At 46.4% G+C, this 21,484-nt stretch overlaps 1 protein-coding gene across 1 annotated transcript in view; it reads right to left on the reverse strand.

The window, feature by feature from the left end:
• Positions 1-21,484, reverse strand: part of LOC144602876 (uncharacterized) — a 52,401-nt gene that overhangs the window by 13,968 nt on the left and 16,949 nt on the right. The window lies entirely within an intron of this gene.

Below are 21,484 nucleotides of genomic sequence, written 5' to 3' on the forward strand. Positions count from 1 at the left end.
GCATTCACTGTAAGGCAGCAACTCTACCGCTGCGCCACCGTGAACGTCCAGCCGCCACCGCTACTGTAGTTTGTTCCAGTAGTGGGTATTTCTACCTGCCAAAACAGCGGGTAGTTAGTTGGGCCCGCCAAGCAGCCACAGCTAATGCAGTTTTGGCCCAGCAGCGAGTTTGCTTGTGCTCACCAAACCCCCACCGCCGCAGCAGTATGGTCCAACAGAGGGTTGACGGACCCAGACAAGTCGCTACCGCTGTTGTAGTTTGGCCCAGCTTCGGGTTGCTGTGCCCACCAAACCCCCCACCGCTGCTGTAGTTTGACTCAGCAGAGTGTTAGTGGACCCAAAATAGACGTCGCCGCCGCTTTTTTGCAGTTTCGGCCCAGCATTGAGTTGTTGAAAGTCCCCCTCACCGCTACGGCTGCAGCAGTTCACCCAGTAACGGGTTGGTGGACCCCGACAAGTCGCCGCCGCCACGGCAGTTTGCCCTAACAGTGAGTTGTTGAGCCCGCCAATCCCCCACCGCTGCTACAGTTTGGTCCAGCAGAGGGTTGGTTGACCCGGACAAGTCGCCTGCGATACTGTTCCAACTGGTACTAACTCAGTTCCCACTGGCCTAACCACTTCCGCGCCCTTAAATAAGACCCGCCCTGCCTCCGTAATCACACACACACACACACACACGTGTCTTTGCCTTCATCCATATAAAAGCCGTGTCCACACTTCCACACTCCCTTTTCTCACACCGCCCCCTTTTTTTTGGAGCGATGAAGGATCATTAGCGTCGGCAGGGAGGAGGGAAAGGGAGGGAGGCAACAACCCGGCGGCAGCAGCCATGTTGACGGCGCTTTAGGCCCTGGGTTAACACTCACTCCAGTTTTCCTCTCATCCCCCCCTTCCCACCCCCTGAAGCCGTGCCCCCCTCTCCCTCCCTCCCTCCCCACATCCATCCCCTCCCTCCCCACATCCATCCCCTCCATCCCCACATCCATCTCCCTCCCTCCCCACATCCATCCCCTCCCTCCGCACATCCATCCCCCCTCCCCACATCCACCCCCTCCCTCCATCCCCTCCCTCCCCACATCCATCCCCTCCCTCCCCACATCCATCCCCTCCCTCCCCACATCCATCCCCTCCCTCCCCACATCCATCCCCTCCCTCCCCACATCCATCCCCTCCCCACATCCATCTCCCTCCCTCCCCACATCCATCCCCTCCCTCCCCACATCCATCCCCTCCCTCCCCACATCCATCCCCTCCCTCCATCCCCTCCCTCCCCACATCCATCCCCTCCCTCCATCCCCTCCCTCCCCACATCCATCCCCTCCCTCCCCACATCCATCCCCTCCCTCCCCACATCCACCCCCTCCCTCCCCACATCCATCCCCTCCATCCCATCCCCTCCCTCCCTCCCCACCCTCCATCCCCTCCCTCCCCACCCTCCATCCCCTCCCTCCCTACATCCATCCCCTCCCTCCCCACATCCATCCCCTCCCTCCCCATATCCATCCCCTCCCTCCCCACATCCATCCCATCCATCCCCTCCCTCCCCACATCTATCCCCTCCCTCCCCAAATCCACCCCCTCCCTCCCCACATGCACCCCCTCCCTCCCCACATCCATCCCCTCCCTCCCCACATCAATCCCCTCCCTCCCCACATCCATCCCCTCCCTCCCCACATCCATCCCCTCCCTCCCCACATCCATCCCCTCCCTCCCCACATCCATCCCCTCCCTCCCCACATCCATCCCCTCCCTCCCCACATCCATCGCCTCCCTCCATCCCCCTCCCCTGTGGAAGCTGGTGTTGGACTTCTTGTTGTACACGGCCGTGCATCCGTAGGCCGAGCAACTGGCCGGCATTATCTTTTTTAAAAAAACAAATTCCCTCCCGGAACCTGCTACAGAAAATGAAGCGACGTTTCAATCGCGCATTTGTAACGCCTCTGGTGCCTTTTTCCTCTTCGTTTCTCAATCTCTCTCTCTCCCTTTCCTTCCCCCCCCCCCCCCCCCCCCCCCCCGGACCTCCTTTACTAAGATGGCGGGTCGGTGAGTAGAGATGGGTGGGGAAAGTGTGGAGATTCACGTTTAAGTGCGTGGCGTGAGCAGGGACGTCTTTCCCCTCTCTCTCACAATGAGCAAACGCCATATTCCAGCTCAAGTTATGGGTGACGTTTGTTTAACCTTGAATGCAACACAACAATGCTGGGGCAACTCAGTGGGAATTTGGGAAGGAATTCCCTCCAAAGATGCTGCCTCACCCACACAGTTTGTCCAGCACTTTTAAGCTCAACTCAAGATTTCCAACATCTGCAGTTGCTTGTGTTTGTCTCTATCTTTGTTTTTCATTTAATCTTGGCTGTACTTAGGCAGGAGAATGGGATGTAAGATAAATTGCAATTTAATAGACAATAGGTGCAGGAGTAGGCCAGTAGGCGAAATATGAGGTGCTGTTCCTCCAATTTCCGGTGGGCCTCACTATGGCACTGGAGGAGGCCCATGACAGAAAGGTCAGACTGGGAATGGGAGGGGGAGTTGAAGTGCTCAGCCACCGGGAGATCAAGTTGGTTAAGGCGGACTGAGCTAAGGTGTTGGGCGAAGCGATCGCCGAGCCTGCGTTTGGTTTCGCCGATGTAAAGAAGTTGACATCTAGAGCAGCGGATGCATTAGATGAGGTTGGAGGATGTGCAGGTGAACCTCTGTCTCACCTGGAAAGACTGTTTGGGTCCTTGGATGGAGTTGACGGGGGAGGTAAAGGGACAGGTGTTGCATCTCCTGCGGTTGCAGGGGAAAGTGCCCGGGGATAGGGTTGTTTGGGTAGGAAGGGACGAATGGATCAGGGAGTTACGGAGTGAACGGTCTCTGCGGAACGCAGAAAGGGGAGGGGATGGGAAGATATGGCCAGTGGTGGGGTCCCGTTGTAGACAATAGACAATAGACAATAGACAATAGGTGCAGGAGTAGGCCATTCAGCCCTTCGAGCCAGCACCGCCATTCAATGCGATCATGGCTGATCACTCTCAATCAGTACCCCGTTCCTGCCTTCTCCCCATAACCCCTCACTCCGCTATCCTTAAGAGCTCTATCCAGCTCTCTCTTGAAAGCATCCAACGAACTGGCCTCCACTGCTTTCTGAGGCAGAGAATTCCACACCTTCACCACTCTCTGACTGAAAAGGTTCTTCCTCATCTCCGTTCTAAATGGCCTACCCCTTATTCTTAAACTGTGGCCCCTTGTTCTGGTCTCCCCCAACATTGGGAACATGTTTCCTGCCTCTAATGTGTCCAATCCCCTAATTATCTTATATGTTTCAATAAGATCCCCCCTCATCCTTCTAAATTCCAGTGTATACAAGCCCAATCGCTCCAGCCTTTCAACATACGACAGTCCCGCCATTCCGGGAATTAACGTAGTGAACCTACGCTGCACGCCCTCCATAGCAAGAATATCCTTCCTCAAATTTGGAGACCAAAACTGCACACAGTACTCCAGGTGCGGTCTCACCAGGGCCCGGTACAACTGTAGAAGGGCCTCTTTGCTCCTATACTCAACTCCTCTTGTTACGAAGGCCAACATTCCATTGGCTTTCTTTACTGCCTGCTGTACCTGCATGCTTCCTTTCATTGACTGATGCACTAGGACACCCAGATCTCGTTGAACTCCCCCTCCTCCTAACTTGACACCATTCAGATAATAATCTGCCTTTCTATTCTTACTTCCAAAGTGAATAACCTCACACTTATCTACATTAAACTGCATCTGCCATGTATCCGCCCACTCACACAACCTGTCCAAGTCACCCTGCAGCCTTATTGCATCTTCCTCACAATTCACACTACCCCCCAGCTTAGTATCATCTGCAAATTTGCTAATGGTACTTTTAATCCCTTCGTCTAAGTCATTAATGTATATCGTAAATAGCTGGGGTCCCAGCACCGAACCATGCGGTACCCCACTGGTCACTGCCTGCCATTCCGAAAGGGACCCATTTATCCCCACTCGTTGCTTTCTGTCTGTCAACCAATTTTCTATCCATGTCAGTACCCTACCCCCAATACCATGTGCCCTAATTTTGCCCACTAATCTCCTATGTGGGACCTTGTCGAAGGCTTTCTGAAAGTCGAGGTACACCACATCCACTGACTCTCCCCTGTCAATTTTCCTAGTTACATCCTCAAAAAATTCCAGTAGATTTGTCAAGCATGATTTCCCCTTCGTAAATCCATGCTGACTCGGAATGATCCTGTTACCGCTATCCAAATGCTCAGCAATTTCGTCTTTTATAATTGACTCCAGCATCTTCCCCACCACTGATGTCAGACTAACTGGTCTATAATTACCCGTTTTCTCTCTCCCTCCTTTCTTAAAAAGTGGGATAACATTTGCTATCCTCCAATCCACAGGAACTGATCCTGAATCTATAGAACATTGAAAAATGATCTCCAATGCTTCCACTATTTCTAGAGCCACCTCCTTAAGTACCCTGGGATGCAGACCATCAGGCCCTGGGGATTTATCAGCCTTCAGTCCCATCAGTCTACCCAAAACCATTTCCTGCCTAATGTAGGTGACGGAAATGTTCGCGGATGATTTGTTGAAATCATTAACCCTATTTCATTTGCTCCAAGTTAAATTTTGCAAGTGCTGAATTCTGTTCACAAACTGAAAATGTAGTGGCCAGTTGGAGTCACAAGAGACTGTGGATGAAGTAATTTAGAGAGAAAAAAACGGACTATTGTAGGACTCGCCGAGCCGCTCGCCGGGACTTGCTTTGCCGCTCGCCGGGACTAGCCGTCCGCTCGCCGGGCCTCGCCAAGCCGCTCCCCGGGCCGGCCATTCACGCTGTTAAAGACATGCTGGAGCAAGTATGTCTTCAATGAAAATGCGCTGTTTTATTTCGGAGTCACGTGAGTGACTACGTGAAGACCCCGTCCAGCACGCATGCGCGACATTAGCGTTCATGCAGTGCACCCGCGACGAACGGGAGTTCAAGGTGCTCCCGCTACAATTTAAAAAGTCAGGCCGACAGGTAAGTCTACCGTCGCCGTGAGTATTTTCTCTGTGCTCTGTGGTCTGCTTTAGGTCCCAAGATGAGCAAGACCAGAGGAAAGAAATTTGCAGCTCGCCCCCGTTCGTTTTCCGTTGAGGAACGTTCTTTGGAGGGGGGGCAAGAGGCGGCAGCAACTACCGAGCCGAGCCCAGCACCGCTAGTGCAGCCTGAGCAGCGAGCTGGAGGTACCTGCAGCCAGAACCGGGCGGTAGTATCCGACGATTCGGATGAAGATGCCATACCGCTACAGAGCGGCACTGGCAGCCGCCTAAGCCGAATGGAACGGCTTATGGAGCAAATGCTCCAGCGAGATCTGCTGAGAGAGCAGCAGCAGACTCGCCAAGGGAGCCCAGGTACTCCCGCAGTGCCCTTTATGGCACTGGCCATTGCCTCACCTTCTTTTGAAGGCAGCATTGGCGACCAGGTCTGGGCTGGTCAGGAAGAGGGGTTGTTGGCTGAAGATGTCCGGAGTACGCAGAGTGTACAGGATCAGGAAGAGCTGCTGGGGGTGGTCAACCGCTACGTGGTCATTCCACGAGGGGGTCGGCCTTTAGAGCCGAAACTTGCAGCCAGCATTGACCACCTGTCCTCAAAACCCCTACAAGAACAGGTGGTCAATGAGGCTCTTGAGCTATATACAGCCCCAGAAAATTGTACATCATTAAATGTACCAGCTGTAAACAGCCAAATTTGGGGACATTTGGGGCAGAACATCAGGAACCTGGAGTTGAAGCTCCAGAAAATCCTTAAACTCCTGACTGCAGGGATAACATCATATGCTCGGTCCATTGATGGTGTGGACATCTCCACAAATCAGCAAGACACATTAGCTCTGCTGTGCACCACTCAATACCAGATCAATATTTTATGGAAGGAAATCATCAAGCCTGCCCTCAACCCTAAGTTTGCGGGACTCTGCAAAACACCGGGTTCAGAACCTCCAATTCTGCTTTTTGGAAAGGATCTTCCAAAAAAGGTGAAAGACCTAGAGGAAGAATCCAAGACCATTGGTCTCGTAAGGGCAGGTTTGGGACCGAGCAGACCTAACAAACCCAGGCGGCAGTACCTCACGGCGTCCACCAGTCATAGACCACCATATGGGACTGGTGAAAGCTCGGGGTCCGCAATCATTCCCCGTAAGCCTTTTTTAGGCCAGGGCCCAGAGCGGACCCCATGGAAAATGCGCCACCCCCAACAACATCAACGTCAACAGCAGCCCTCTACAGCCCAGCAGACACCTCATCGTCCAGCGAAGAGGCAGAAGAAAAATTAACACCAGTAACCATGCAGGTAGGTGGGTCTGGTACCTCTCGGCATATGAGCAGTAGGGACTCTATACTATCAGGGGGGAGATTGCACTTGTTTTTGGATGCATGGGAAACCATCACTAATGACAAATATATACTAAGCTGCATTCATGGCTACAAAATTGACTTTGTTCATGAAAACATTCCGCCAGTTCAGCACATACCCCAAAGGGTATTCACCCTCTCAGTCAAAGAGACACAAGAGGGTCAAGCTGAACTTGTGAGGCTACTAGCAAAAGGTGTCATTGAAAGAACAAAACATGAACCTTTGGAATTTGTGTCTAATATTTTCACTAAAACTAAAAAAGATGGTGGATGTCGCATCATCATTGACTTAACTACGTTAAACGAGTCAGTTAAGTATACACATTTTAAGATGGAAACTTTTGAAACCGCCAGACTTTTGATTTCTACAGGGTATTTTCTAGCAGGCATTGATTTAAAAGATGCCTACTACTCAGTACCCATACACAAGGAACACCGTAAATACTTAAAATTTATCTGGATGAAACAGCTATGGCAATTTAAAGCCTTACCAAATGGACTAACCTCCGCTCCAAGGTTGTTCACTAAAATCTTAAAACCCGCCTTGGCATTATTAAGAAAACAAAAGCATATAGTCATGGCGTACTTAGACGACATTTTAATAGTAGGGAAAACCTTGGAGACAGCTATTTTGGCAGTAGCAGCCACCAAACGTTTGTTTGAAACTTTGGGGTTTGCCATACATCCAGATAAATCCAATTTTACACCGTCCACTACCATGGACTATCTTGGATTTACGATTGATACTGTTCGCATGGTTGTAACTCTGCCAAAGGGGAAAGCATCACAATTGGCACTATCATGCCACGAACTAATGCATAAACGTCAGCCAACCATACGGCACGTAGCTAGAGTTATTGGTAAAATGGTAGCAGCTTTCCCAGCTGTACAATTTGGGCCTTTGCACTACCAAAATTTACAAAGAGCAAAAGTGCACGCACTAAAGCAAAACTCAGGTCACTTTGACCGAGCTATGTATTTAACTGCTGAATCCATTACAGAGTTACAATGGTGGACAAGGAACATTAGGCTCAGTTCCAGTCCCATAATAATCACCAACCCAGTATTAACCATTCAAACGGATGCCAGTGCTTTGGGCTGGGGAGCAACTAACATGCAATCCAGCACAGGGGGCAGATGGACTAATTCTGAATCATCTTGCCTACAGACACGGGGTATCAACTATTTAGAAATGTTGGGTGCGTTTTATGGTTTAAAAGCATATTCATCTAATACGCATCATGCACATGTCCGGTTGCAATTAGATAATACCACGGTGGTGGCTTATATCAACCACATGGGTGGTATAAAGTCAATATCATGTGACAAATTGGTCAACCTAATCTGGCAATGGTGTGTCGAAAGACATACTTGGTTATCAGCAACTTACCTACCAGGTAAGCAAAATACAGTGGCAGACACCAGGTCACGCAAATTTAACGATAACATCGAATGGATGTTAAATCCCAAAGTATTTGCTGAAATTACAAAGCAATATGGCACACCAGATATCGATCTATTTGCATCCAGGCTGAATCACCAGGTACCAACGTATGTCGCTTGGGAACCAGACCCTGAGGCAGCAGCAGTTGATGCATTCACGCTGTATTGGGGGAAAATGTTCTTTTATGCTTTTCCTCCCTTCTGCCTCATCAGTCGGGTGTTACGCAAGATTCAATTGGATTCCGCTTCAGGAATCTTGATAACACCCGACTGGCCTACACAGCCATGGTTCCCAGTGGCCCTCGACATGGCTGTCGAAACACCGTTGGAATTCCCCAGCAGTCCGGAATTATTAATCCACCCAGTGTCAGGCATTAGTCACCCGTGCCATGACAGAGTCAATCTCCTGGCTTGCAGATTCTAAAAAGACCTCTACTGGGCCTGGGACTGTCTGAGGACGCCATCAACATGATGACCGCATCCCACCGGGAGTCCACCAGGAGACAATACCTGACCAACATAAGAAAATGGGAACGGTATTGCTCCAAAACAGGAACTACCTACACTACAGCAACACCCACCAGTGTTGTAGAGTTCCTGGTTGGATTACATCGGGAAGGACTCAGCTACAGCGCCATAAATACAGCCAGGAGTGCGTTGTCAGCTTATTTGGTTCCAGCAGCAGGACAACTGGCTTTGGGGTCCCATCCACTAGTAATCAAAATCATGAGGGGCATTTTTAACACTAACCCCCCCAGACCAAGGTACACTCAGATCTGGGATGTCAGCATTGTGCTGACGCACCTTAGGGGATGGCCACCGCCCAGGGTACTCACGCTGGAACAACTTACACTGAAATCAGTCATGCTCATGGCACTAGTGTCAGCTCAAAGGGTACAATCCCTCCACCTTCTGAGGCTGGACAGCATGACAGAGTCATTGGACTGTTTCACATTCCACATTCAGGGACTGGTCAAACAAACTAGACCAGGTACCACGCCTCCAGTCATGGAGTTCTGGGCATATTCATCTGACCCACGGCTATGTGCCAAGACCCATCTCGCCAATTACATAGACACAACACACAACTTAAGAGGGAGAGAAAAAGCCTTATGGATAAGCCACAAGAAGCCTCATGGTCAGGTGACGAGCCAAACCATTTCAAGGTGGCTCAAGCAGGTGCTTAAGTCCGCGGGAGTCAATACCAATGTTTACAAATCTCACTCCACCAGGGCTGCATCTACGTCGGCGGCTAGTCGAATGGACGTGCCTATGGACCATATTCTGGCCAAAGCAGGATGGACCTCGGAAAGAACTTTCCAAAGGTTTTATAATAAACCTCTGGCGCAACCTGCTACATTTGCAGACAGAATTTTAGAGTCTGCAGATAATATTTAATTTGAGCCCTGGGGAGCTCTCTGTTTTTTGTTGTCATTAATAAACCTTTTTTGTTCACAAACAGGCTCTTTATTGCGATAACATACTTCCTCCCTCTAAGGTCTTCAGACAGTGAGTGAAGCATGAGCTGGTACACGGTTCGGAATCACAGAGCTTTGAAGTCTTCACGTAGTCACTCACGTGACTCCGAAATAAAATAGTAAGATTAAATGAGAACTTACCAGTTCGAAGTTTGATCTGTATTTTATGAGGAGTTACGATGAGGGATTACGTGCCCTCCGCTCCCACCCTCTTTTATACAGATCAACTGGTAATTAATTTCTTATTTTTTCTTTACTATATTTATTTCAATCGTTGTGTTTTTTCTGTGAATCCACACCGCTGCTTTGAAGAATGTCGCGCATGCGTGCTGGACGGGGTCTTCACGTAATCCCTCATCGTAACTCCTCATAAAATACAGATCAAACTTCGAACTGGTAAGTTCTCATTTAATCTTACTATTTTAAATGAAACTCTTTCTTCATAACTTAGTCATACATTTTATGACCATTGTTCTTTTATGCAATATCAAGAGAATTGGGGTGTGTCCGGAAAAAACGAAATAGAAAAACCAAAACAAAACAAAAAAATTTTTGTAAAAAGTATTTCTGTTCTATAACCTTTCTATAAATACCAGAATATTCTCATGATAGGCCTGACATTGTGCATGTAGTCCAAGAACTCCAGACTGTTGGAAATAATAGTCGTTTTTCACACATGAATGTAGCACATCGCGTATGCGCATTTGGCGTGCATACTTTTGCTGAAAAGTTGCATTACGTGCCATATTATGAATTTGTAATATTCTGGATTTTGGACATCAAAATTATGAATTTGTAAAACCATACTGAAGGATGCCGGGATCAATTTAAAGAAAAATCGCGATTTTTTTTAAGCCATTTATTTTAAAGAAAAAAATTATTTATTTTTCCCCATATCATTTTTCCCCAAAGATTTATTTATTTTTCCCCATATCACAATGGCAACCCAATGAGTTGTGGTCCCAATGGGTCCACTTGGTCTAGTCTCCCTTATGAATGATACAATAAATTATATGGCATATCATAACACTGCAAATATAACAACATAAAGTTCCTCCTCTTTCTAACATTTTCTAACAACGCATTAAAGTGAAGCCATATTTTAAATCACTTATTAGTTATGGAGTTATAAATAGGTCAGATTATACAAGAGCTCAAAATGTTTATGTATACTGTATCAAGTAATAATGTCCTTAAGCATTATACTGGAACTGTTAAACTACAATGTTGAGAACTATATTCTGCACTCTGTATCTTTCCCTTCGCTTTACCTATTTGATTTGAGTTCAGCTTGAATGTATCAATGTATATATCAATGTGCAGGAAGGAACTGCAGATGCTGGTTTGCACCGAAGATAGACACAAAATGCTGGAGTAACTCATGTATAGTATTACCTGATTTGATTGGAAAGCGTGCGCAATAAAGCTTTTCACTGTAACAATAATAAACTTACACCCACACCCACAATGACTGCAATTCACACCAGGAAACTGTTGTTCCATGAATAGCAATTATCTTCTCTGGAATTCCCAAGGACAGAGAGAAGTGGATGCAGGATCACTGAGAAACAATAAACGGAGATTGGTATATACTTGGTCATTAGAGAATTAAAGAATATGAGAAGATGGAGATAAAGTGCTGCAGTAATTCAGCGGGACAGGCAGCATCTCTCGATGGAAGGATTGGGTGACTTTTCAGGTCGAGACCCTTCTTCAGACTGAGAGTCAGGGGACAGGGAGGGACAGAGATAAGGAAGGGTAAGGTGTGAAAACAAGACATCAAAAGGGATGGGGTGCAAGGAAAATGTAGAATATACCATTGATAGCTAGGAGAAGGTGACAACAAAGCAAAGCAAATACGAGGATAGTGTCTCTTTATAACTTCATAGGTGATAGGAACAGAATTAGGCCATTTGGCCCATTAGGTCTACTCTGCCATTCAATCATGGCTGATCTATCTTTCCCTCCTAACCCCATTCTCCTGCCTTCTTCCCATAACCCCTGACACCGGTACTAATCAATTTTCCTTCCCCCTCGATTGTCTATGTTCTTACCACGTGACTCTTGCCCAGAGTGGGGGAATCGAGAACCAGTGGGCATAGGTTTAAGGTGAAGGGAGAAAGATTTTATAGGGATCTAAGGGGTAACTTTTTCACGCAAAGGATGGTGAGTGTATTGAACGAGCAATCCTAGGAGGCAGTTGAGGCAGGGACTATCACAACTTCTAAGAAGCAATTAGACAGATACAGGGTTATATATAAAATGCTGGAGAAACTGAGCGTAACTTCTGAAGAAGGGTCTTGACCCAAAACGTCAACCATTCCTTCTAACCAGAGATGCTGCCTGTCGCACTGAGTTATTCCAGCGTTTTGTGTCTATCTTTGGTGTGAACCAGCATCTGCAGTTCCTTTGTACATGGTACATGGATAGGACAGGTTTAGAGGGATATGGGCCAAACACAGGCAGGTGGGACGAGTGCAAGTGGGACATGTTGGTCGGTGTGGGAAAGTTGGGCCGAAGGGCCTGTTTCCACACTGTATCACTCTATGACTCTGACATTGGAAGTACATGGCTTCTTTTGTTTATTATTAAGTACAAAAGTAATTACATCAGGAAATGAAACAATAGGTGTCACTGTTGTTCTTTCCTACTAAAAAAAGATTCTCCCATTTTCTACAGTCTTTCTTGCTTTAAACTGTTAAATGTATTAAAAAAATGATAAAAACCCAGCTATTTTGTTGTTGTTTGTTTTTGTTGAACCTAATACTTGACCAAAATGTTCAAACAATTGCCTATCTCTCGAACATTTCTCCAATGACAAGCTTCAAGACTTGCTTACTTGGTTCCCTGTTCACGAGTTTCGACTGTTAAGGCACTGTGAGGAAAGTGAGAGTGATCTTTGCTGCTTCCTCTCATCTGCATATCACAATTGGGCTCCATGCTGCCAAAGAACAGTGGCATAAGGGATCAATTCCTCACTCCATGAAAATCAATTTAAATGGGATTAGAGGGATAGATTTGAACATAAATGCCACAGAGTCAAGTAACTTGCAGTAATGAGGATGGCATTGAGGAACATTGAGTGAAGACCCCAAAATTTGACTGTTTATCAATAGAAACTACTTTAGACTTTTTACTCTTACTTTAGACTGTATAGATACAGTGTGGAAACAGGCCCTTCGATCCACCAAGTCCACGATCATCTGTATACCTGCACTACCCTACACACTGGAGACACTAGAGTTATCAAAGTCAATTAACCTAGAAACCTGTACGTCTTTAGAGTGTGGGAGCATACAGTGGAAATTGGAGCATACGGAGGAAATCCACGTTTGTCACAGGGATAACGTGCAAACTCTGTACAGACAGCACCTGTACTCAGGATTGAACCCGGTCTCTGGCACTGTAAGGTAGCAACTCTACCACTTTGCCATCATGCCACCCCAAGTGAAATTGTCCCAAAACAGAACAATTAAATTCTTACTTGCAGCAGCAACAGCACAACTGGTATGTAAACACAATACTCAATGCAAAGAAAAAAATATTCAATAAATCCCCCCAAAAAGTGCAAAAACAATACAAATGCCAGAGTCCCAAGTGCAACCAAGGAAGTTTGTCGTGTGGAGTTTAGCTGGTGTCTGATGGTTGTTGGGAATAAGCTGTTCCTGAACCTGGATGTTACAGTTTTCACACTCATACCTTCTACCTGACAGCAGGAATGAAATGAGAGTTGGCCAGGGTAGTGTGGGCCCTTGATGGTATTGGCTGCCTTTTATGAGTCAGTGCCTCTTATAAAGATCCCTTTGCTAGTGTTGAGGTCAGCACCCATGATGCAGTGCTCACCACTTTTTGTAATCTCTTTCGTTCCTGGGTGATCGAGTTGCTGAACCAGGCCGTGATGCAACCAGTCGTTAGTTTACTAATACTGTATATTTTTGGCGTTACATGAGATATTGAGGAACACAGCTGCTATTTCAGCCAACTCATCTGCTTAACTTTTTGTTTGCAGGAATGAAACTTGATATTGGTATCAAGCAGTTACTGATCCTGTTAGATTCAGAGAGAGACTGAGGTAATCTTAAGTTTATATCAGGTGAGAGATGAGAGAATGTCCTGGAGAGTAATGGGTTAGGTTTGTCTCGAGGTAACAAAGCAGAGATAAGCATTTCAGATGCAGATGACTTTAGCAATGTTTCTGAGCCAATAGATAATAGCTGCAGGAATAGGCCATGCCAATGATGAGAAGTGACTTGGCCTCCACTGCCTTCTGAGGCAGAGAATTCCACAGATTCACTACTCTCTGACTGAAAAGGTTTTTCCTCATCTCAGTTCTAAATGGCCTACCCCTTATTCTTTAACTGTGCTCCCTGGTTCTGGACTCCCCCAACATACTCCATTACACCTCCATACTCCATCACTCTGAGGAAGGGTCCCGAGTCGACCTGAAACGGCGTCCATGCCTTGCATCCACAGATGCCGCCCGACCTGATGAGTTCCTCCAGCAAGATTCCAACACCTTGCGTCTCGACTGAGAACCTAACAGATGGCGTGCCTGTAAACGTGATGCTAAGATTTAGCTCTTAGGGCTAAAGGAATCAAGGGATATGGGGAGAAAGCTGGAACGTGGTACTGATTTTAGATGACCAGCCTTGAAGGGCCGAATGGCCTACTCCCGCACCTATTCTCTATGTTTCTATGACCCGGGTTCGGTAATTAGTCACCATGGCCCCCGCAAAATTGGCTAAAAACCCTCAGACACACACCAGAGGCGTTTACCAATGAGGTAATTTTGAATGGAACTTGCATTCAGCAGTTTTAAACGCATTCTTATCTTCTATTAGTGATATCCCGTGGTTTTATTGGAGTTTCTTCGGAATATTTTCCGTGCTCGCCACGTTTGTTCTCACTCAGACCCATTCATCACGCGTGGAACTCGGTGCAGGGAGCAGGGATTTAGATTTCTAGACAACTGGGATCTCTTCTGGGGTAGGGGTGACCTGTACAAAAGGGACAGGTTACACCTTAACAGCAGGGGGACCAACATTCTGCAGGTAGGTTTGCTAGTGCTACAAGTGTGGCTTTAAACTAAGTAGTGGGGGGGGGGGAGGGGTTGACAAACTGGGAATATGGAGATGGAGTTAAAGGGGAAGCAAATACAGGAGAAATTGCAAAGGACTCTCGAATGAATGGGGAGGGAAGTTCTAGAAGTGATAAGAGAGTAAGGTCAGGGCCAATTGTGACCGGTGCGAGAGGGGAGGTGAATACCAAAATTAAAGTGTATTTAAATGCGCGAAGTATAAGAAATAAAGTGGATGAGCTTGAGGCTCAGTTAGACATTGGCAAGTATGATGTTGTGGGAATCACTGAGACATGGCTACAAGAGGACCAGGGTTGGGAACTGAATATCCAGGGGTACACAACATATAGAAAAGACAAACAGGTGGGCAGAGGTGGTGGGGCCGCTCTGTTGGTCGACCTACGAGCCATGCTCCACAAATTCCATCAGCATGTGCAGTGCCCTACCAGGGGCTCAAACACACTGGATAAGGTGTACACCAACGTAAAGGTCGCCTACAGAGCTCTCCCCTGCCCACCCCTGGGACAATCCGATCACCTCTCACTGTTTCTACTGCCCGCATACAAACCCCTCATCCGCAAGACCAAACCCACAATAAAGACTGTCAAAATATGGCCCGAGGATGCCACCCTACAACTCCAGGACTGCTTTGATCGCACCGACTGGGACCTGTTTGCACAACAGGCGACCCGCGGTTCAGAGGTAGACTTGGAGGAATACACATCCACTGTACTCTCCTACATCAACTGCTGTGTGGAGAATGTCACGGAGGACAAGGAGATAAAGATGTTCCCAAACCGGAAACCCTGGATGAACAAGGAGGTACAGAACCTGCTGAGGGCACGCAACAATGCCTTTAAATCTGGTGACACTTCAGCATACAGTGTTGCCAGATCAAACCTGAACAAAGGTATTAAAAGGGCCAAAGACACCCACAGGCAACGGGTGGAAGACCATTTCAACACCACGGACACCAGAAGCATGTGGCAGGGTGTCAGGGACATCATTGGCTACAAGAGCAGCCCTGCCTGCCCCCACAGCGATATGGCACTGACCAACGAGCTTAACACCTTCTTTGCCCGCTTTGAAACTGGCAAAACCACCTTGAGTGGAAGAACCCCAGCCGAGGCGGAGGGACAGGACTTGCAACTGAGCACACAGGAGGTACAACGCGCTCTGCAAAGGGTCAACCCACGCAAGGCTGCAGGACCTGATGGAGTTCAAGGAAGAGTACTGAAGGACTGTGCTGAACAGCTGGCTGAGGTATTCACCAGGATCTTCAACCTGTCATTATCTCTGGCTACGGTCCCCAAGTGCCTGAAGTCGGCTATCATAGTTCCGGTGCCGAAAAAAGCAAAGATCTCCAACCCCTGAACGACTACCGCCCGGTTGCCCTAACGCCGATAGTCATGAAGTGCTTTGAGAGGCTGGTCCTCTCACACGTCAAATCCAGCATCCCTGACTCACTGGACCCACATCAATTTGCATAGAGGGCAAATAGATCCACAGAGGACGCCATCTCTCTGGCTCTTCACACTGTCCTGACTCACCTAGAGAGACAGGGCACGTACGTGAGGATGCTATTCATAGACTATAGCTCCGCCTTCAACACGGTCATCCCCACCAAGCTCATCACCAAACTCCACCAGCTAGGCCTCAGCTCGTCATTATGTGACTGGATCCTGGACTTCCTGCTGGAACGACCGCAAGCAGTGAGAATGGGCCCGCACCTGTCCTCCACTATCACCCTGAGTACCAGCACACCACAGGGCTGTGTTCTGAGCCCCATGCTCTACTCCCTCTTCACACACGACTGTGTTCCTGCATTCGACACCAACACCATTGTCAAGTTTGCAGACGACACAACGGTGATCGGGCTGATCACCAACGGGGATGAAACAAACTATAGAGCGGAGGTGCAGAACCTGGCATGCTGGTGCTCGACTAACAACCTGTCCCTAAATACCACCAAGACCAAGGAGCTGATCGTCCACTTCGGTAGGTCACATAACGGGGAATATGCCCAAATCTCTATCAACGGGGACAGTGTGGAGAGAGTGTCCAGCTTCAAGTTTTTTGTTGTTGTTTTTTTTAAAATTATAAATTTAATTTTTTTATTTAATTGATTACAGTGCATATAACAACAACAGTAAACCCCATCCCTCCCCTTCCCTACATAATCATGAAAACAAACAAACAAAAACAAACAAATAAATAAATAAAAATACATTTTTAAAAAAACATAACTACAATGTGACAAAAAAGACAAAAGCACAAAAACATGAGGCAAGGTAATTTTCACAAGTCAAATATTTCAGTATTTTCACTGCTGGATTCAAAGAAGGTACAAAAGCATGTGGCATTGAGGGGATAGTTTTACTTGTCCTTAATATGCTGCAGCACTGGGTTCCATATGTTGAAGAACTTTTGAGGGTTGCCAGACAATTCATATCTCAACCTCTCTACGTGTAATATGCCCATTAATTCTCTTAACCAAGTCTCAAACTGAGGAGCAGAGTCTGATTTCCATAGTTTCAAAATACATCTGTTGGCAATTACCATACCATAAACCAAGATTGTGCGAGCATTATGGTCTAGCTTCTCAAGTGTTGTGGAATACCCGAATAGAGCCGTTTCAGGGTCCGGAGTTAAAGTGACGTTTAAAACAGTGGAGTACCATTGAAATAAAAGACACCAAACGTTGTGAAGTTTTGGACAGGTCCAAAAGTGGTGAGCGAGTGTACCCTCAGCGGTCTTGCATCTATTACACAAAGGTGAGAGATCAGGAAAGATTTTATGCAGCTTAACCTTAGAGTAGTGTAATCTGTGTATAACCTTGAATTGAATCAGTTGTAGCCTAGAATTAATAGAACAGGATTTTATACTTTTCAGTACTACCTTCCAGACATCGTCATCAATTTCAATGTTAAGGTCTTCTTCCCAGGTTTGTTTTATTTTTAAAGTAGATTTATCTAGTTTGTTTGAAAAGATACCTACAAAAGATGAGATTAGGTTCTTTGCTTCCGGGGGACCCAGCAAAATTTTGGACAACGAGTCGTCTTCGGGCAGGGACTCAAAAAGCCAATTGTTTTGTCGAACATAATTTCTCAGCTGTAAGTACCTGAAGAATTGAGTTTTGGGCAATGAGAACTTGGATTGTAGCTGATCAAATGATGCAAAGTGTCTATTTATGTAAAGATCTTTTATTGTAACTATCCGTTTACAGCTCCATTCTCTGAATGCTGTGTCTGTAAATGATGGGGGAAAGCGTGGTTATGCCAGATTGGGGCGTGCATTGACGTATTCCGAAGCTCACAAGCTTTCCTAATTTGGTGCCATATTCTCTGAGCATTGGACAGAGTGAAGTGATCCTCTCTAAGAGAGGTGAGAGATCTGGGTAATGAAAAAAGGAGAGCAGGGAGAGAGGTTTTTGGGGTTAAGCTTTTTTTAATCGCCAGCCAAGGGGGCAGGTCATATCTAACTCCCCGTTCATATGCATACTGCCAGTATACCATGACTCTAACATTGGCCGCCCAATAGTAATATAAAAAGCACGGTAACCCCAGTCTCCCATGTTCCCTCGTTTTTTGAAGATAAGCTTTTGAGATCCTGTGTGCTTTATATCCCCAAATAAATGGCACAATGATAGAATCGATTAACTTAAAGTAGGATTTGGGGATAGAAACAGGGACATTCTAAAATAAATACAGAAATCTCGGCAGGGAGACCATCTTTACTGCGTTCACGCGGCCAATCAAGGAAATAGGCAACGTTCTCCATTTCTCTATGTTCTCCTTTAGCTTGTTCAACCTTTCAGTAAAGTTAATTTAAAAAAGGGTCTTGGGGTTTTTAGATATTTTAATGCCCAGATATTTTATACTATCCGGATTTGTTTTAAACTGCATGTTGGCTAAGAATACAGGGTCTAATTCTGCTGTTATCGATATAAGTTCACTCTTCTGCCAGTTTATAGTGTAACCTGAGACCTCGCCAAAGGAATTAATAAGCTGGAATAGGTAAGGGACAGAATGTTCAGGGTCAGATACAAAGATGGCAATATCATCCGCATAAAGCGAAATCTTATGTTCCACCCCACCCAGTATTATCGGTTTTATAAGCGCATGCCCTCTTATGCCGATTGCCAGCGGCTCAATGGCTAACGCAAAGAGGAGCGGCGAGAGGGGGCAGCCCTGTCGCGTACCCCTCTGAAGGGCAAAAGGGGGTGACCTATCCTGGTTTGTGAGTATGGAAGCGGTGGGATGAGCATATATAAGACGTACCCAGGAAATAAAAGAGGCACCAAGACCAAACTCTTCCAGCACTCTGAGTAAATATCCCCACTCAACCTGATCGAAAGCTTTTTCTGCGTCTAAACAAAGAATGGCTTGTTTGGAAGAACTGTCGAATTTGTGATACATAATATTCATTACTCTTCTAACATTAAAGAAAGAGAACCTATTGGGGATGAACCCGGTCTGATCCGTATGGATAATGGATTCTATACACTTATAGAAATGTCTAGTCGCCATTATTTTAGTAAAAATTTTGAAATCCAAAGTAAGCATAGAAATTGGTCGGTATGAGGAGGGATTGGTTTCATCCCTGTCTTGTTTCAATAAGAGAGAAATATTAGCATTGTACAATGACGGTGGGAGCTTTTTCAACTCGATTGAGTGGGAGAGCATCCTGTGCAGGTTCGGAGTTACCTGGTCAGCAAACTTCTTATAAAATTCGACTCCAAAACTGTCTGGCCCAGGGCTCTTGCCGTTTTGCAACGACCTAATTGCATCCATGATTTCTACACAGGAAGGTTCTGAGTTTAAGGCCTCACAAGAGGCACTATCTAATTTTGGTATGTCCAACTTTTTTAACCATGCATTGATATCACCGTTAGCTTTGGATTTATACAGCTCTTGATAATACTCCTTAAAGCGTTCATTTATTAATTTTGGATCGGTTAAAACAACACCCTTGCCTGATTTTATTATATGTGTGGCCCCACTTGCTTGTTGCCCTCTAAGCTGATGGGCTAACAATGTATGCGGTTTGTCCCCTAATTCAAAATATCGCTGTTTCAGTCGCAGTAGCTGGTCACTGACTTGATTTGTTAGAATCGTGTTATACTCATATTTAAGACTGAGCATATTTTGCAGCGTTTGGGGGTTGTTTGTGCTCCTATACAACGTCTCCATTGGAGAAAGCTCTGAATCAATTTCTTGTAGACGTCTCTCTCTGGATTTCTTTAAAGACGCTTCATACGAAATAATATGACCCCTCATAACTGCCTTGAAAGCTTCTCACAAGGTGGAGTCCGAGACATCAGAAGTGTCATTGGTCTCCAAATATTCTGTCTCCAAAGTTTCTGGGCACTCACATTTCGGAGGACCTAACATGGTCCAATAACACTGCTGCGCTGGTCAAGAAGGCACAACAAAGACTGTTCTACCTAAGAACACTGAAAAAGTCTGGTCTACCCCAACAGCTGCTGACGACCTTCTACCGCTGCACCATAGAGAGCATCCTAACGCATGGCATCCCTGTGTGGTACCTCAGCTGCACGGAGGCAGAAAGGAAAGCTCTACAGCGGGTAGTCCATAGAGCTCAGAGGGCCATCGGAACACAGCTACCAGACTTGGAGGGCATCTACAACACACGATGCCTCAGAAAAGCCACCAGCATCCACAAAGACTCTTCACACCCCTGCAACAGTCTGTTCGAACTCCTTCCATCGGGCAGACGATAGAAGGCCTTCTACGCCCGCACCTCCAGACTCAGGAACAGCTTCATCCCCAGGGCCATAGCTGCTATGAACCGGTCCTGCTGATCCGGATGGTCACAACGCATAGATCAACTTGCACTTTACCCTGTCTAAAACTGTTACAATTGTTTCGTTGGGTTGCTGTTGTCTAAATTACTTAAATTATTGCATCGTATGGGAGGCGCATTCCCAATCTCGTTGTACCCCTGGGTACAATGACAATAAAGATATATATTGTATTGGTGAGGAATGATATTCACTCCCTTGCAAGGGGTGACATAGAATCAGGAGATGTAGAATCAGTATGGGTAGAAATGAGGAATTGTAAGACTAAAAAGACCTTAATGGGAGTTATCTACAGGCCCCCAAACAGTAGCCTCGACATAGGGTGCAAGTTGAATGAGGAGCTAAAATTGGCATGTCGCAAATGTAATGCTACGCTGGTTATGGGAGATTTCAACATGCAGGTAGACTGGGAAAATCAGGTTGGTAATGGACCCCATGAAAGAGAGTTTCTGGAGTGTCTCTGAGATGGATTCTTAGAACAGCTTGTACTGGAGCCTACTAGGGAGAAGGCAATTCTGGATTTGGTGTTGTGTAATGAACCTGATCTGATAAGGGGACTCGAGGTAAAAGGGCCATTAGGATGCAGTGATCACAATATGATAAGTTTTACTCTACAAATTGAGAGGGAGAAGGGAAAATCGGAAGTGTCAGTATTACAGTATAGCAAAGGGGATTACAGAGGCATGAGGCAGGAGCTGGCCAGAATTGACTGGAAGGAGGCCCTAGCAGGGAAGACTGTGGAACAGTAATGGCAGGTATTCCTGGGAATAATGCAGAAGTTGCAGGATCAATTTATCCCAAAGAGGAGGAAAGATTCCAAGGGGAGTAAGAGACACATGTGGCTGACAAGGGAAGTCAAGGACAGCATAAAAAGAAAAGAGCAGAAGTACAACAAAGCAAAGAAGAGTGGGAAGCCAGAGGATTGGGACTCTTTTAAAGAGCAACAGAAGATGACTAAGAAGGCAATACGGGGAGAAAAGATGATGTACGAGGGTAAACTAGCCAATAATATAAAGGAGGATAGTAAAAGCTTTATTAGGTATGTAAAGAGGAAACAAAATAGTCAAGGCAAATATGGGTCCCTTGAAGACAGAAGCGGGGAATTTATTATGGGAAACAAGGAAATGGCAGACGAGTTGAACCGGTACTTTGGATCTGTCTTCACTAAGGAAGATACAAGCAATCTCCCAGATGTTCTAGTGGCCAGAGATCCTAGGGTGACAGAGGAACTGAAGGAAATCCACTTTATGCAGGAAATGGTGTTGG

This window comes from Rhinoraja longicauda, chromosome 19 (assembly GCF_053455715.1).
Source record: "Rhinoraja longicauda isolate Sanriku21f chromosome 19, sRhiLon1.1, whole genome shotgun sequence".
NCBI classification, from domain to species: Eukaryota; Metazoa; Chordata; class Chondrichthyes; order Rajiformes; family Arhynchobatidae; genus Rhinoraja; species Rhinoraja longicauda.